Source organism: Solanum stenotomum, chromosome 4 (assembly GCF_019186545.1).
Source record: "Solanum stenotomum isolate F172 chromosome 4, ASM1918654v1, whole genome shotgun sequence".
Lineage (NCBI taxonomy): Eukaryota > Viridiplantae > Streptophyta > Magnoliopsida > Solanales > Solanaceae > Solanum > Solanum stenotomum.
Genome location: NC_064285.1, coordinates 43,636,621 through 43,647,887, shown reverse-complemented (window position 1 = coordinate 43,647,887; position 11,267 = coordinate 43,636,621).

The window sequence follows — 11,267 nt, the reverse complement described above, 5'->3', positions numbered from 1 at the left end:
GATGGAAGAAAGAATCTCACATTGAATGTTGTGGTAAGTTCATCACAAGAGGTGATAGAATCCCTGGGCAACTCAGCTAACCATTTGCTAGCCTCACCCATAAAAAAGAATGGAAACAACCTTAGACGGACTGATCCTTGTGATATATTCTGGAATGAGAATGGACCACAAACGTCCACGAAGTTCCCAATATACTCATGTGGGTCTTCATGAGCCAATCCTCCATATAGACCTTTCATTTTGAGGAACTGTAGCATTGTACTAGTAACATGGCATACATCATTCCCTTCAATTGGAGGTAGACGTATTGCACCCACTCCACCCAATGGAATTGGGTTATTCACCATTGGATCATTTACATAATTAAGATTCCCAATATCATCTTGGTGTCCCACTTGGCTACCATTAATCCCATTTTTTCACGACCCAAAGGTACCCCTGGATGTTACAAGGTACAGAATACCCCGGAAGGCACCATGTAAGCCACTTAGCATATCATAACATAAAGCATTGGAATAATAAGTGTGAAACACATTTCATGTCTTAAAAAGTTTTTCATAAAAGCAAAGAGGAAATCTAGACTTGTCTCAATATAGCCACCTATTACAATACTTGAATCAAATAGGGACACAACACATACATCATAATCCGAAAGGGAAATACAAGAATGAAACTACTAATTTAAATCATCCTTCCTCGACTCATGAGGACTCCCCAACAAGCTAGGAGAAATGAACAATTCCAATCTTTGGCTACAATGGGGACCACTTTGAGAACCGGACCCTACACTTGGGGAAACTGTAGGAAAATATGGGTTGTTATAAAAATTAACGAATTATGATATCCATAATTAAAATTATGAAAACATACTGAAAGGGATATTTTAGTTCAATGCATCCAATTTACTAAGTTGAAGCATCATTTTGAGGATAATGGAAAAGCCTCACTCATAAGCATAATCAACTCATAGATCATCATATCATAAAAGAAACATACCATAAATACCCTCAAAGCATACTTGTGCAATGCATGAATCAGATCCCATAACCTCACCCATTCTAAGGAAAGCTTCTTGAGTAGCCATAGTTCATAATTCATATTCTTATCATAGTGGTAATAAGCCTTAATCGACATAGACCATGTGAGCTTAATCCTGGAATCCAGTATTACCCACACCGAAAAGGGTTTTCCTACTTGCCTAAGGTAAGACCATCATTTGTTAGCTTTTAGATGGATCCACTAGCTAAAAATCCTACGAGAACACGTAGTTTATGGGATAAGGAGATTGTTACTAGAAACCTGACCTTTCTTAGCGGGGGAGCTTCCATCTCATGAGATTGCTTCTAGAAACCCGACCTTTCTTAACAGGAGAGCTTCCATCTCATTTTCAATATCCACTCGGTGCTAAGCATTTATCCAATGGAGTACTTATTAAGTCATAACTTATTTCATGAAGATAACTCATTAGATCATGCATGAAAATAACCTGTCACCGTCTATGTCTACATATAACATTAGATTCAATTAGGTCAGAATTACCTTTCAACCTAGAATCTCCATCGTGTGAGAAAACCTTTTACATTATGTTCATTATGTGTTCATGAGAATAGCCTTTCAATAACCACAACAACATTATCATAATCATGGACACTTCACTCTCAAAGTGATCGTAATGCATATACATAAATCTCATAATCATGCATAACTCTCATACTTTGCCTTTCAAGGACCATATATCATATTCAATCAACACAACTAGAATTACTACATTAGATATGGATATGATCATAATTAAAGCAACCTAACTATTGATTAATATTTAACATTATCAAAGACACTTCCTCCGATTCTAAGCGTCAACGGTCGTTAATCAGTATATAACCCAACTAAATGAGTTGGAGTCGAATTCCATAGGGAGCAGTACGTGTATAACATTCAATTTGGAAGTATGAACATGTTCAAATCAGCCATAGGAATAAAAGTTATTGAATAAAAACATCATTCAAATCACGGGGTGACATGAATGTCAAAAATGGGGGTTTTGTTTTGATTATCAACTAGAAACATGGACAAACAATATGAAATAACAATAATGAGACGGATTCTTGGGATGTGATTTGATTATAGGCTAATATTGACAAATGGGTAATTGCAACTATTAGAAAATAGCTAGATATTAGTGAGTAAGCTAGGCTATAGAGGAGATAAACTTTCTCTTAAACAATTTACCTTGAATCAAGTTGATTTCCCTCGAACCTCAACAAGCATGCAAAATATGAACATCCCACACCTTAGTTCATTCACTCTCTCGAGCTGAATGTGTGGGATTGGGTTTAGGATTCACTCTCTTGAGCTGAACCCAGGTCAACCCAATACCCACATACCATCAATCAGTAGGTTTAGTTTTAAAACTTCTCTTTCGAGCAAGCCAAAAACACAAGGGTAGAACTGCATTTGCAACTACAATTCTTAAATTAAACCATAATTAATGATTGAACTCACTTCTAAATAACATTTAAACTAACAATTAGCAGTACCCATAAACTAAATCAACCCATAATCACACCCCAAAAATTGGGGTTTTAGCTAGACATCATAAAAATGTAAAAACTGTTACCAAATTGGTTATCCATCAACTGGGTAAGAGTATATTCATCATTACAATGCTCCAAATCGAAGAATATCAAAGACCCACTTCCAATTTCTCAAAAGTTAAACACTTCAATTCTTCCAAGCTTAGGAAAAACTAGAGAAAACTTGTCTCAGTTCTTCAAATATGAGCTATGATAAAATATTATGATAATTGATGCTAAAGTAAATGTTGAAAAATGTATTCATAGTCACTAAAAATGTATTGCAAATAGTCACTCGGTGAAGTAAGTCGGGCTTGTGGAACAACTTGGCGAGCCACCCTTTGGACATTTCTATCGCCCTTCTACCTTGGCATTTAGCATCCTCAAGGTCCATAACTTTGGGCGATCCACCACTGCATCGCGGAACCACTTGGCGATATGCCGACTGCTTCTTTCTCTCGCTAACTTGGTTCTTTCCTTCAGGGCTTGGTACACTAGAACTTTAGAAGGTCAATTTGCCATTCAGTGACTCGCCAAGTGGACTTGGCAATCACTAGACTTACTTTTCTTCATTCCTTCAGCTCGCTTTATTCCTTTTTTGCATATTAGTGTCCATGCTTTGTTCCTCACTCCATATACTTGGAAATCAAAGGCTTTACATAAGTTATTGGCACAAAATAAGCATTTGAGGACACAAAATCTATATAAATAAAGCCCTAAATTAGTCCAAATCGCAGACTTATCAACTATCACAAGCATAATCTCATAACATCCTTCTGTAAATCAACAAACCCATATCACATGATCATAATTGAGTAATTTGGGGGTTTCATGGATTCTTGGGGATTTCAACATAAAAACCATAATAAATCATCAATTCAATAATAATATAAGGTAATTCAAACTTTAGAATCATTTTTGAAAGGAACCCATGACTTGGTGAAAACCCTAGTTTTTGGGGAATTTCTATCTTTTAAATTTGGGTTTTGAAGGGACTCCATGGATGAAGACTATCCATGGTGAAGAGATACCATACCTTACCAATGGAATCCAATAAAATTCAGTAGAAAACCTTGATCCTTGAACCCTAGCCCAACTTCCTCCTTCTTCTTTCTTGATGTTCTAGAGAGAGAATTTTTGGAAAGAAGATGAACTTTGGGAAATATTTGGGTGTTGTGAAAATATGACTTCGTTGAGGTGAATATAACTTTAAAATGACTTACGTAGTAACCCTAAACTTATCCGAAATGGCTTCACTTTAATATGACTTAAATAATCATTTCCCAAAACACCCCTTACTTAAAGTGAGCTGCCAGGGACCACGTGGGGTTCCGCGAACCGTTGTTCCCTTCATGGTCTTGAGGCAGTGGCTAGGCAACAAGTTCCTTCAGACCACAAGCCCAAGGCACCTTCACGAGGGGCTCCACGAGCCGTGGTGCAAGCCACGAGTCGTGGTCCCTCTTATGGACCTTGAGGCAGTGGCTTGCCAACAAGCCTTGGCCTCTCAAGTGATGAAAACATCACCACGAGCCTTCCCATGAGTTGTGGTCTACACCACTTGCCGTGAAGTGGCTCATGGAGATGAGGTAATGTTAGGCAGCCTAAGGGAGCCTACTGCCTCATGACCACGAGTGGCACCACGAGGCGTGGTGGTCACTACGGGTCGTGAAGACCCTCGTGGTCATGGCAGTTCCTTTGCAAAGACTTTTTTTAACACTCAGGAAATTTGTAGGCTAAAACTAGAGCTAAACTTTAAGGTTAGAGTCAAGAGAGAAAGGAGGGAAAGAACCAAGGCAAAAGGCCAAGAGACACGGTAAGGGCCAAGGTTGCACAAGCCTTGCCAAGGCACTACCCCTAGACCACGAGGGCCTTCACGACCAGTGGTGGTCACCATGAGTCGTGGTGCCACTTGTGGAGGTAGAGGCAGTAGTCTCCTTAAGGTTGCCTCAAATTGGTTCCTCCACAGGAGCCACTTCATGGCTGTGAATCCTTAGACGGCTCGTCAGAGTGACCTTGAACATGCCTTGGTGGTTGAGGGATGATGGAGAGTGGCTAAGACACTCCCTCAAGGCCAACGAGAGGGACTATGGCTCGCGGTCAAGACCACAACTCGTGGAGCCCTTTGTGGAGTTGCCTTGGGCGGGTGAGCTAAAGGCACAAGATGCCTCACTACTGCCTCAAGACCATGGATGGAACAATAGCTCGTGGTCATGACCACGGATCATGGAGCTCCACGTGGTCCCTGGCAGTTCAATTTAAGTGAGGGATATTTTGGGGATTTCATGTTTAAGTCCAATTTAAGTGGGGTCGTTTTGGGTAAGTTTGGGGTCACTATATAAGTCATTTTACGTCAAAATACACCCATTCAACCCATTATTTCAAAAAACCCATATAAAATCCCAAAAGTTCATCTTCGCTCAAAATTTCTCTCTAGAACCAAGGAAGAATAAGAGGGAAGTTGAAGCTAGGGCTTGAATAAACAAGGTTTTTTCACTCAATTTCCTTGGAGAATAACAACTAAGGTATGGTAGTACTTCATCCATGGATATTCTTCCTCCATGGAGTCCCTCCAAACTCAATTTCAAAGATAGTAATTTCCCCCAAAAGTTAGGGTTTTACTCCAAGTCATGGATTCCTTTTCAAAATCGACTATATTGATTTAATTACTTGATATTTTGATTGAATTGAGGATTTATTATAGTTTTATGGTGAAATCTACGAAGAATACATGAAACCACCAGATCCCCAATTTATGACCTTATGATGTGGGTGAATTGTAGAAAGAAGAGTATTATGGAATCATGATTATAGTAATTGTAGTAATTGAATCATGTTATTATCCATGTCTAATGTAGTAATTCTAGATGTGTTGATGGATTGTGATTTATGATCCTTGAAGGGTAAAATATGAGAACTATGCATGATAATGAGAATTATGTATATGTTTTATGAACACTTTTAGAGTAAAGTGAATATGATTATGATTTAGTTGTTTTGTTGTTGGATGATTATCCTCATGTACACAATTATGCATGAATATGATATGATGTGAAAGGTTTGTCACATGTAGTGATTCTAAGGTTGGAAGACTAGTCTCACCTATTGAATCTATGAGCTTAAGTAGGAGTTATGTGGGATTGAGTGTCAAGATATTCTTCCATCATTATAAAATTAAGTCAAGACTTAATATGAACTCCATGGGAATTAATGCTTAGCACCGAGTGGATATTGATATGAGATGGATGCCCTCACGATAGTAGAGGCCGGGTTTCTAGGAGCAATCTCTTGGGTTGAAAGCCCTCACGAAAGTAGAGGCTGAGTTTTCTAGTAGTAATCCCCTTATCTCATAAACTATGTGCCCACGTAGGTCTTTAGCTAGTGGATCTACCTAAGCTAAAATATGGTTCTACCTTAGGCAAGTAGGACAACCCCTTTCGGTGTGGGGTAGACACCAGATTCCATGTTTAGCTCACATGGTCTATGTCGGCTAAGGTTAATCTCCCTTTATGATAGTATGAACGATAAAATGAAATATGAACTATAGATACTCAACAAGCTTTACTTAGTATGGGTGGGATTATGGATCCTTGTCATGCATTGCACAAGTATGCTATGAGGATATTTATGGTATGTTCTTTTCGTGGTATGACGATTTATGAGTTGACTACACTTATGATTTTCCATTATTTTCAAAATGATTCTTTAAATTTTTAGCATTTTTTCATGGTTTTTATGCATGACTATCATACTTAGTGCATTTTTGTACTAACCCATATTTTCCTACATTTTTTCAAAGTGTAGGGTCTGGTTCTTAAGGTGCTCATCATTTGATTTCAGCTTGGATTTGACTATTCTCCTTTCTTGTGGTGAGTCCTTAAGATTCGAGGACCGGAGATTTACTTGAGTTTTATTCTTGTATTTTCATTTTTCGATTATGTTGTTTTGGGTTGTAACCCTATTTTGACTCAAGTATTGTAATAGACGGCTAATTGAGACAAGAATAGACTTTCACTTTCCTTTATAAAGAGATTTGGACTTAAATGTGTTTTTACTCTTATTGTTCTAATGTTTTATGTTATGATATGCTAAGTGTCTTACATGGTGCCTTTAAGGGTATTATATGCCTTGTCACATCTAGGGGGAACCTTTGGGTCGTGACAAACTTGGTAATTAGAGCACAAGGTTTAGAATGATTCTAGGATAATTTCTCATAAGCAACGTCTAGTACAATCTTGTTCGGAAGTGTCAAGCGCGCCACATTTATGATTGAGAGGCTATAAGATGTTAGGAAATTTCACTTCTTTCATTACTCTTAAGTCATGTTGTAGAGTTTAACTCTATAAAAGTCCCTCTCCTAATCCTTCTCTTACGTCTTCAGGAAATGAATACACAAATGGCTAACGCTAGAAGAATGGAGGGTGGCAATGTGAATGAGGACCCTCTTCAATGTAATCAAGCTCCTCAGGTTAACCAAGCTCCAGTTGATCCCGTGGTTGAGAATGTGACCCAAGCGGAATTTTGGTCTATTATTCAAATGTTGGCTCAAGTCGTGACGACTCAAGCCAATAGACAAATTGTAACTCCGCTCAATCCTAATATGAATTTTGCGGCCTCTAGATTGAGGGATTTTGCAAGAATGAACCCTCTCGTGTTTCTTGGTTCCAAAGGTGGAGAGGATCCTCAAGAATTTTTTTGAAGCGATTTATTAAATAATTGATGCCATGGGGATGACTTCGGTAGAGACATCGAACTTAGATGCTTACCGATTGAAGAGTGTGGCTCAAGTATGGTATACTAAACGGAAGAACAATAGGCCGGTAGGAACGGGTCCAACAGAGTGGGAAGTATTCAAATCCGCATTCCTTGAAAGGTTCTTTCCCCGAGAGTTCAGGAAAGCTAAAATGGAAGAATTCATTAACCTTCGTTAAGGAGGTATGAATGTTCATGAGTATTCTCTAAAATTTACTCAATTTTCCAAGTATGCTTCGGCTTTAGTGGCAGATTCAAGGGATATGATGAGTAGGTATTTGGCAGGTGTGTTCTGATTGGTGATAAATGAATGTCGTTAGGTAATACTTCATGATAATGTGGATATCTCACGTCTTATGGTGTATGCTCAACAAATGGAGGATAAGAAGCTCCAAGACAAGAATAGGGAGGAGAAAAGAGCTAGAACTGGTGATGGGAATTTCTCCAAGGTTAGATCTGATGGACAAGGTCAACCAAGATTCAAGCAAAGGTTCTCCAACCAAGGATCCTCTAGTTCTCCTAGGGTCAACAAGGATAGAGTGTCTAATCCTAACCCTCAAGGAGGAAATAGTTGTGGTTCCTATGTTCCTAGGCCTAATTGTGAGAAGTGTGGTAGTAAACATGATGGAAAGTGCTTAGTTGGCTAGGATGGGTGGTATGGCTGTGGAAAGAGTGGCCAAAACCTGAGAGATTACCCGGTACTCATGGCCAAGGGGAGAGAAGGTAAGCAAGCTCCTCCAAGCGGTTCCAACTCCAATGCCCAAAAGCAGAACCGCTTTTATACTCTTAAATCTCGAGTGACCAAGAGAGCTCCCCGGATGTGGTGACCGGTATGTTAAAAGTCTTTTCTATTGATGTAAATGCCTTGTTAGATGCTAGTGCCACTTTGTCCTTTGTGACACCTTTTGTGGCTATGAAGTTTGAGATACTCTCTGAAGTGTTAGTAGAACCTTTTTCCGTCTATACCTCGGTTGGTGACTCGGTGGTGGCAAAAAGAGTATAGAACTTGTCCCATTTCCTTGTCCCATAAAGTTACCTTGGTGGATTTAGTAGAGTTAGACATGTTATACTTTGATGTTATTTTGGGTATGGATTGGTTGCATGCATGTTATTCCTCTATCGATTGTAAGACTCGGGTGGTTAAATTCCAATTTCCAAATTAGCCTATTTTATAGTGGAAGGGTGGAAATTCTATCCCTAGAGGTCAATTTTTTCTTCCCTTAAAGCTAGATCTCCAAAGGGTGCATTTATCATCTTGTTAGGGTGATGTATGTTGAGTCTAAAGCCCATTCTCTAGAGTTGGTTTCGGTAGTGAATGAATTCCCAGAAGTTTGTCCAGATGATTTACCCGTATTCCTTCCGAGCAGGAAATATATTTTGGTAATGACCTTCAATCAGGTACACAACCTATCTTCATTTCTCCCTATATAATGGCTCCGGACGAGTTGAAAGGGTTGAAAGAGAAACTAAGAGATTTATTAGATAATGGTTTCATTCGACCGAGTATCTCTCCATTAGATGCTTCGGTGCTATTTGTTAGAAAGAAGGATGGGTCTCTTAGAATGTGCATTGAATATCATCAATTGAACAAAGTGACCAATAAGAATAAATATCCCCCCTCGATAATTGATGATTTATTTCATCAACTTCAAGGGGCTAGCTACTTCTCCAAAATTGACCTTCGTTCGGGTTATCACCAACTAAGGGTGAGAGGGGTTGATATTCTAAAAACAGCCTTTAGGACCCGGTATGGTTACTGTGAACTTGTGGTTATGTCATTTGGGTTGACAAATGCCCCGGTGGCATTTATAGATTTGATTATTAGAGTTTTTAGGCAATACCTAGACATGTTTGTGATTGTGTTTACCTATGATATTTTTATCTATTCAAGGTGTGAGAATGAACATATGGACCATTTGAGAATTGTGTTGCAGGTTCTTAAGGACCAACAAATTTTTGCAAAGTTTAGCAAGTGGGAATTTTGGTTAAGGTCCGGAGCTTTACTTGGTCATATAGTGTCAAGTGGGGGTATTGAGGTAGATCCTAAGAATACGGATGCGGTCAAGAGTTGGCCTAGACCTCTAACTCCTTTCAACATTAGAAGCTTTTTGGGGTTGGCTGTTTACTATAGGAGGTTAGTTGATGGGTTTTCCTTCATTGCTTCTCCGTTGATGGCTTTGACTCAAAAGAAAGTTAAGTTTGAGTGGTCGGAGGCTTGTCAGAAAATCATCCAAGAGTGGAAATATAGACTTATTTCCGCTATGGTATGGACCTTACCGGAGGGTACAAATGGTTTTGTGTTATATTGTGACGCCTCTAGAGTTGGGTTGGGATGTGTCCTCATGAAAAAAAGATAAATTGATTGCCTATGCTTTAAGGCAACTTAAAGTCCATGAGAAGAATTATCCCACCGATGATCTTGAATTGACGGCAGTAGTATTTTCCTTGAAAATATGAATACACTACTTGTATGGAGTCGATGTGGTGTTTTCACCGATAAGAAGAGTCTTCAATAAGTGTTATTCAAAAAAACTTGAATCTCTGACAAATAAGGTTGTTAGAACTTTTGAAGGATTATGACATGAGTGTGCTTTACCACCCTGGCAAAGCTAATGTTGTAGCGGATGCACTTTGTAGATTGTACATGTGTAACGTGACTCATGTAGAGGATGAAAAGAAACAATTGGTTTGTGAGATGCATAGATTGGCCCGACTAGGTGTCCAACTAGTGGATTTCACCAAGGGTGGTGTCATGGTCCGAAATGGTTTCAAATCTTCGTTTGAGATGGATTTGAAGTCTAAAAAAGGACTTGATCCTACATTAGTTTAGTTGAAAGAGTCGGTACTGAAGAAGTCTGTTGAGGTTTTCTCACAAGGGGGAGCTGGGGTGCTTAGGTACCAATGTTGATTATGTGTTTTGGATATTGATTGTTTTAGGGAGAAAATTTTAAAAGAGGCTCATAGTCCTCGGTATTCTATTCATTCGGGACCACCAAGATGTATCTTGATCTACGGGAAGTCTATTGGTGGAATGGTATGAAAAGAGATATTGTGGGATTTGTAGCCAAATGTCCTAATTGTCAACATGCTAGTTTTAGCATCAAAGGCCGGGAGCCTTGTCCCAAAATATAAGTATTCCCACTTTGAAATTGGAAGATGTAAATATGGACTTTATTGTGGGTTCTCCTCTCACCCAAAGGCAACATGATTATATTTGGGTCATTATAGATAAGATGACAAAATTAGCCCACTTTATTCCCGTTAAGGTTTGTCATTTGGCGGAAGAGTATGACAAGTTGTATATAAGTGAGATAGTGAAGTTGCATGGGATTCCGTTATCTATTATTTTGGATCGAGGTATTCAATTTACTTTACTCTTATAGAAGTCGTTCCAAAAACGTCTTGGTACTAAAGTTAAGCTTAGCATGACTTTTCACCCCAAATTTATGGGCAAGCAGAGCGTACCATCCAAACATTGGAGGATATGTTAAGGCATGTGTTATAGATATCAAAGGTAATTGGGATTACCACTTTCCATTAATGGAATTTTCTCTCTTTGAAGCCTTGTATGGTATGAGATGTAGGTCTCTGGTTGGTTGGTTTAAGGTAGGTGAAATTGCTCTTATTGGTCCCGAATTGGTTTATGAAGCTATTGAGAAGGTTCGACTCATTAGAGAGAGGTTGAGAACGGCTCAAAGTAGATAAAATTATTATGCCGATGTGAGAAGAAGGGATCTAGAATTTGAAGTTAATGATTGGGTCTATTTGAACAATTCACCCATGAAGGGTTTGATGAGGTTTGGCAAGAAAGGGAAACTTAGTCCTCGGTATGTAGGCCCATATAAAATTTTGCAACGTATTAAAAAGGTTGCCTATGAGTTGGATTTGCCAAATGAGTTGGCTCTAGTTCATCATGTATTTCATGTTTCCATGCTTAAGAAGTGT